The sequence below is a fragment of the Triticum dicoccoides genome, chromosome 2A, assembly GCF_002162155.2.
Source record: "Triticum dicoccoides isolate Atlit2015 ecotype Zavitan chromosome 2A, WEW_v2.0, whole genome shotgun sequence".
NCBI lineage: Eukaryota > Viridiplantae > Streptophyta > Magnoliopsida > Poales > Poaceae > Triticum > Triticum dicoccoides.
In genome coordinates, this window is record NC_041382.1 from 781,348,431 (window position 1) to 781,355,948 (window position 7,518).

Consider the following 7,518-nt stretch of genomic DNA (forward strand, 5'->3'; position numbering starts at 1 on the left):
ATGAACTAGTATATAGCTAGCTACTCCTGCTACTCCCTCTCAGGTAGAATAGCATAGAACATGTACAGCTCTCCTGATTCATCATACTGGAGCATGCAGATGAATCTGTCTCATAATCTTGGGTTGCGCTTCTCCTTGCTGCCCCCTAGTACTTCTCTGCGATCGTTAACAATTTTGCTCCAATCTTTCACTATTAAGCATTCTTCGCTTTCAGAAATCCTGAATGCACTCATGTGCAATGTCGGATATCTTGGCCGTAAGCTAACCATTGACATGTCACCTTTAGTCTCGATCCACTGAGGCACAACTGTCATATAGTAATTAATATACTAAGCAATGAAAGTTTAGCTTTAAAAATAATGTATGCAAAAGATGCACTAATTAAGGACAAATAGTTAAAATCTTACCATCTTTCGATTATAGATGTGACCGTAGTTCAATACGATCACCATTGGTCGCACGTTTTGAGTACTAACATTTCTAAGTTCAGGAAAAAAATTTGTCTTGACGGTATTAAGATCCTCAAGCCATGAAACATAATGACTTATCTCCTCGCAGTTTAGTTGAGCCCCGGGACAGTAGTAGGTCCTGTCTACCAAGCGCCGGACATGTTTGCTTGAACCGAAATAAGCTGACAATACAAATTAGTTGTCAACTATTTTTAAATAAACTGTATCAAAGACATAAACATATGCATGCATGGTTGAGAAAAACTCACATAATGGTAGAACTGGAGGCGTTTGCACATCGACCCAGATGTCTATATTACCTTCAATATTATCTTCCGGGCGAATATCAAAGGTGATAACCATATCAGGCTCAAATGCATAAGCCTTGCATAGTGTTTGCCAAGTTTTGCATTCAAAATGGGTGTATGTGTCTCCATTATATAATTTGACGTTGAAAGTATACCCATGCTCCGTCTTCAAGTAAACTCTCTTTACCTCCATATCATCTATAGCACTAAAACCTATCTTATCCAAGATAAAAATTCTTGCATGGCAGAGGATGCGCTAGTAGAATAGTGAAAATTTAAAATTATAAGTTGAAGCAAATGAAGCATAAGTTTTGCATTTAAATAATAATTGCCAAAGTGACTTACTGTATCAACTTCGAATGTCTCATCCAGCTTGATGCTGAAGCGCCTACCATCAACAAGGAAATTTCTGTCGCACAGGCCGCGCTGGTCTTCACAGTGTTCGCACGTAATGAAATCTTTTTCGTCGTCAGATGACATTTCCTATGTTCATATAGGTGAAACATTAAACACCTATTACTATCTAACATTAATTATTATCTAGCCAAATATATATTCATCTAACATTTGACATTAATATATCTAACTATATTCATTTCTAACAATTGACATTACTATATATTTAACTTTTCTATCTAATTCATCTAACATTCGACATTATTCTAACATTTATATAAACTCAAAATATATAAAAAATTAAATAAACAGAAAAACGCATTAACAAATAATATTTTACTTAGATCATCAAATCTCAGATACCTAAATTTTCTTACTAAAAATAAACTAGTTATATTAATTATTGAACTAGTTCAAATCTCATATACCTAAATAAACTAGTTCAACAATTTTCTTACTAAAAATAAACTAGTTATATTAATTACTCAACTAGTTCAAATCTCTAGTTCGACAATTTTCTATCTAGCTAGCTAATTCATCTAACATTCGACATTAATCTAACATTTAATCATCTAATTAACTTTCCTAAAAAACAGAAAATAAGTAAAAAAAATGTGTGTGTGTATGTGTGTGTACGTATATATGTGTGTACGTATGTGTGTGTGTGTGTACGTATATATGTGTGTGTACATGTGTGTGTGCGGCTCCGTACGCCGCCGCCCCGTACGTACAAGCGGGGGCGCCGGCGTACGGGGCGGGGGCGGTGGCGTACGGGGCGGGGGCGGCGGCGACGACGGACGGCAGCGCGGCGGCCGGGTACGCGAGGAGAGCGAGAGACGTACGTACGACCACGGCCCGGGATGACGACGGACGGCGGCGGGGACGGGGACGGCGTCGCGCGAGACGGCGACGACGACGGGCGGCGGCGGGGACGACAACGACGACGACGGACGACGGGCGACGGGTGGCGACGACAGGTTCGAGCGGCGCGCGAGAGGTTGAGACGAAAGAAGTGGGGAGATCTAACTGAATTTTCGTAAGTGTTGTATATATAGGAGAGGCCTTTAGTACCGGTTGGAGCCATCAATCGGTACTAAAGGCCAACTTTGGCCAGGCCAAAAGGCGGGAAGAGCAGGCCTTTAGTACCGGTTGGTGGCTCCAACCGGTACTAAAGGGTGGTCTTTAGTACCGGTTGAAGCCACCAACCGGTACTAAAGGCCTCGCGCTGCCATCCCAAAGTTTAGTCCCATCTCGCCGGGCGAAGGGCAGCCGCACTGGTTTATAAACTCAGCCACGGCTACCTCTTCGAACTCCTCTATATAGCAGGCTTGTGGGCCTAAATTCTGCGCGCTACCCTGTGAGTCTGCTGGGCCTTTAAGAATGTGTTTGGTTTGAGGGCTATCCTCCCAGGGACATGGATATCCCTTTTTTCGATGGCTGCCACCCGTTTGGATCTGAGACGAGGAGGGATAGGGTCAGCCAGATGCTAGGAATATTCCTCCAAAAGAGGGATGTGGCGACCCGCGAGAAACGAGCGGGTGGCGGCAACCATCCCGCGCGCGCCGTTGTGCTCACGCGCAAAACGTTTTTTCGGCTACATTGCCTCCCGCTTACCAGTGAACCCTCACTTTCCCCCATTACTCACCTCTCTCTTCCCTGTGCGCGGCCGCGGCGCATCTAGCAAATAGCAGAGAGGCCGACGGGAGGTGAGTTCCTTCTCTACTCGTTCCCTATCTGATATCTCCTCTGCTTCGCCTCGCTTGTGCTGGCCTGCCGTTGCGGAGGGTGTTCCCGGGCGATGCGGGCAAGGGTTTGAGGCAGCGGCGCGACTGGATCTCAAGTCCGGCGGTGATGCGGCAGGATCTCAAGGCCGGCGGTGGCTGGCGCCTTCAGGAGGCGCGCGCGCGGCTGGATCTCAAGCCTGGCGGCGGTGCCGCTGGATCTCACGGCCGGCGGCTGGGGGCTTCACGAGGCGTGGGCGGCCGGTGACATGCGTGCGCACGGGTGCCTGTATGCGGCCGAACAGCTCGTCCACGTGCGCACGGCTGCGTGTTCTAGATGTCTGCTAGTGTTTGGTGCTGATTTGTGCTAGTGTCCGGCTCGTCTCTGCTCATGTGTAGTTCACTGATTGATGTAATTTTCTGGTACAGGAAAGTTGAAGGCCATCGTCAGTACATCTAGCAGCAGCAGCACAACTACAACCTGAGGTTATTTCTCCCCGAAATCCTACTCTGTTTTTTTACCATGAAATCCTACTCTGTTCTTTACTAAAATGTTTGACAGTGGAAACAGAATGTTGATTTTGGTTCTAAGCAGTTGGCCACTTGTACATTTAGCAATAGCAGCACAACTAGTATTTTAGCTGTCAATCCTATACTGCATATTTTACCTCTAAACCTTGTACTGCATATTATAGCTGAATCCTATAATGCATTGTAGATGGACAGAAAGACAAAGATGTTAATTTATGCGGCTGCGGCACAATGGTTTATCAACATGATAACATTGTTGTTCAATACAGAAAAAGAAAAAGGAGAGAAGCAATTACGTATGCCCCAATTGATGAGAGAGATAGGATGAGAAGAGAGTATTTTGACAACAAAATATGGAAGAATGACACAACCTGTGTGAACATGCTTAGGCTTCGGAGAGAACCTTTCTTTAGGTTTTGTCAACTCTTTAGGGATCGCAACTTGCTAAAGGACACAATACATTTGACTATTGAGCAACAAGTAGCAATGTTCTTGCACACCGTCGGGCACAACATTAGAAATAGGGTAATTGGCGCCAATTTTGGTAGATCCGGTGAAGTTGTGAGCCGTTACTTCCAAAGGGTACTCCATGCCATTGGCGAGCTTCGAGATGACCTTATTAGGAAGCCTTCATTGGAGACCCAAACCAAAATAGAAGGAAACTACCGGTGGGATCCATACTTTAAGGTATGAGACCAAGTGACAACTACATTTTGTCACTGTAGGCATGAATTTGTTTAGATCCTAATTTTTGGGTTTTTGTTTTCACCATATAGGATTGTATTGGAGCTATTGATGGTACACATGTGCGAGCCTCTGTTACACCGGATATGGAGGCTTCCTTTCGTGGTACAAAGACTTATGCCACTCAAAATGTGATGGCGGCTGTAGATTTTGATCTTCGATTCACATATGTGTTGGCCGGGTGGGAGGGGACAACACATGATGCTCTAGTTTTACGTGACGCTTTAGAACGTGAAAATGGTCTACGTGTCCCACAAGGTAATAGATGAACTATATACATTTGTCATATCAATGGGGTATTCATATATATATAACCAAGTAACCCAAATGTTCCTTATTTAGGGAAATTTTATCTAGTTGATGCTGGATATGGAGCCAAACGTGGTTTTTTGCCTCCTTTTCGTGGTGTGAGGTACCACTTGAATGAGTGGGGAAACAACCCTGTGCAAAATGAGAGGGAGCTGTTCAACCTTAGGCATTCTTCTCTTCGTGTGACTGTAGAACGTGCATTTGGGTCATTGAAGAGAAGATTCAAGATACTTGATGATGCCACTCCATTCTTTCTGTTTCCAACACAAGTTGACATTGTTGTGGCTTGTTGCATTTTTCACAATTGGGTTATAAATGATGGGATAGATGAATATATCATACCCGAGGATGAATGGGTGCCAAATATTACTCATGCTTCATCATCAAGTGGTCAAGCACATGAACATGCATACATGGTTAATTTTAGGCAAGGAGTTGCTGATCAAATGTGGTTAGACCGACAAAACCATTTGCAAGGTCAAAATATGTAGTAACTACTATGTCATTTAGCTCGTCGTGATGAATTATTGTACTTTGTTGAACTAGTTTGTGTGCTGGAACTTATTTGTAATGAAATATTGTATTTGTAATGACTATTTAAGTTGCTAAAATTATTTTGTTACGTCCAAATTCTTGCTGAAATTACTTTCTCAATGTCCAAACACTTGCTGAAAATTGTAGGAAATGGCTAAGCAAGTTTCATGGACACCTACCATGTCCAAGTTCATGCTAACATGGCTAAGTGATTTGGTCTCTAGTGGCAATAGAACAAGTACTGCATTCAAGCAATCACAGTTCAACGCTTGTGCCACTGCTTTGAATGAGCATTTCCAACTTAGCTTGAATGGAGATCAGATCAAAAATCATAATAGGACATGGAAGCGAAAACTGCAGAAAATAGTGAAACTCAAGGACTTGAGTGGTGCACTATGGGATGAGGACAAGTCTATGATTGTTCTTGATCATGAGCATTACACAAATCATGTTAAGGTAACTATTTTTCTGCTGATGAGTACTTGTTGTAATTATTTGTTTATGCTCATGAGTACTTGTTTTACCTCTTTATGTGAAAGTACTTGCTGTAATGGATTATGTGAAGTCAAATACTTGTTGTACTTCTTCCGTAATGCTCAAATACTTGCTGAAATTAGTATCTACAAGTCCAAACACTTGCTGTACCTCTTTCTTCATGCTCAAGTACTTGCTGAAATTAGTATCTACAAGTCCCAACACTCGCTGAAAATATTCTTGCTGGAATTCTTCCTATATGCTCAAATACTTGCTGAAATTGTTTCTTTATGTCCAAATACTTACTGAAATTACTTTTATTGTTTCTACAAGGCTCATCCAGAGGACGAACAGTACCTTAACAAGACTATTATTCATTATAAGGAGATGATGAATATAGCTGGAGGGAGCATGGCTACAGGGCAATATGCAAAAGACTCAAGTGACCCTCTTGCTAGGGAAGTGGTTAATCTTGAAGAAGAGACAACCAAGAAACCCACTGCGCCACATGAAGAGCTTGCACAATCAACCAATGCAGGTTCATCCGGTCCCAAACCAAAAAAGGCCAAACCAAATCCTTGTGCGGAAGACAGGTTGCATGCCACCATACTTGCATCCAGTGAAAGAATTGCTATTGCCATAGAGAAGAGTTCTAGCACCGAGAACAATGCCATAGATGGTCTTTGGGAGAGCATGAAAGTACTTCCTGGGTTCAGTTTGGATTACCTTGCTCATTACTACGCATATTTGGTTGACAATCCTCGTGTTGCTATGGCATTCAAGGTGTTGGAAGAGGATCAAAAGAAGGTTTGGGTTTCTAGGTATGTCAAGAATACCTTTCCTGAAGCGTAAGGACGGTGAGTGCATATGTGGTGAACTGGTGATTGACTTGTGCTTTTGATGCAACCAAAACAGTAACTATGGGTTGTATGGATTAGCTCTTTTGACAACCAAGACAGTAACTATGGGTTGTATAACTATTAAGTTCTACTAGTACTCTATGGAATGCTGAACTGTGAGTTCTATGCACCTGACTTATGTATGAAATGTTGAACTATTATATGTGATGAAGTCTGAAATTTCTAGTATTGTTTTGTTTTGTTTGCTGTGAAAAAGTTAAGATTTTCGAATTTATGTTTATACATACTGTATTTCCTTCCTTCCATTAAAAGGTGCAAATTATAAGGGTAATCTTACCATTTCAAGTAAAAAAGGTTACCTCAACCATTATCCTTCATTCATCCCTCGAACCAAACACTCTGATGGCTATCCTCAACCACGCTTCATCCTTTGAACCAAACAAAACATGGGATGACCTCACCCTTCCAACCAAACAGAAAAATGGGCTATCCCTAGCCACCTGGTTGGGGATACCCACAACCACCCTAGCATGTCCCCTAAACCAAACACATCCTAAGGCCTGTAATTGCACGCCCGTGGCCTAGCAGGCCCACAGGGCAGCGCCCTAATTTTTGTATAGTTTTTTTCTTTTCTGCTTTATTTTCTTCTATTTATTTCTGCGTAATTTTTTGTATAGTTTTTTCTTTTCTGTTATATTTATTTTCTTCTATTTATTTGTGAGTAGTTTTTCATCTAGTTTGCCAAAATTCAACATTTTCAGAGTGATTTTCAATTTCACGGTCATTTTGTAAACGATTGAAAATAGCAAATATAATTTTCTTTTCTGCTTTATTTTTTCTTCTATTTATTTCTGAGCAGTTTTTTCTTTTCTGCTATATTTATTTTGTTCTATTTATTTCTAAGTAGTTTTTTTTCTATAGTTTTTTCTTTTCAGCTATAGTTTTTTTTCTTTTCTGCTATTTTTTCTTTTCTGCTATTTTTTCTTTTCTGCAAAGCTTGATGGTCAAAGTCTGGAGTTATAACCAAAGTTAAAAAAAAGAGATGCCGACGTACAATTAGATTTTGCCATAACAGAAGAAGTCCGGAGTTGTAATAAGTTATTAAAAATAAAAAAGAGGTGCAATGCTCGTTAATTTGCTTCAAGCCTTTCGGAATAGTGTAAACTGCACTGCGCATAGCTCCGTGCAATCT

At 41.5% G+C, this 7,518-nt stretch overlaps 1 long non-coding RNA gene across 1 annotated transcript; it reads left to right on the forward strand.

The window, feature by feature from the left end:
• The first annotated feature begins 3,953 nt into the window (after window positions 1-3,953).
• On the forward strand, window positions 3,954-4,696 carry LOC119352511. Its single transcript, XR_005170185.1, has 3 exons — window positions 3,954-4,092; window positions 4,182-4,407; window positions 4,492-4,696. It is a non-coding gene; the product is annotated as an uncharacterized LOC119352511 (long non-coding RNA).
• The last annotated feature ends 2,822 nt before the right edge of the window (window positions 4,697-7,518 follow it).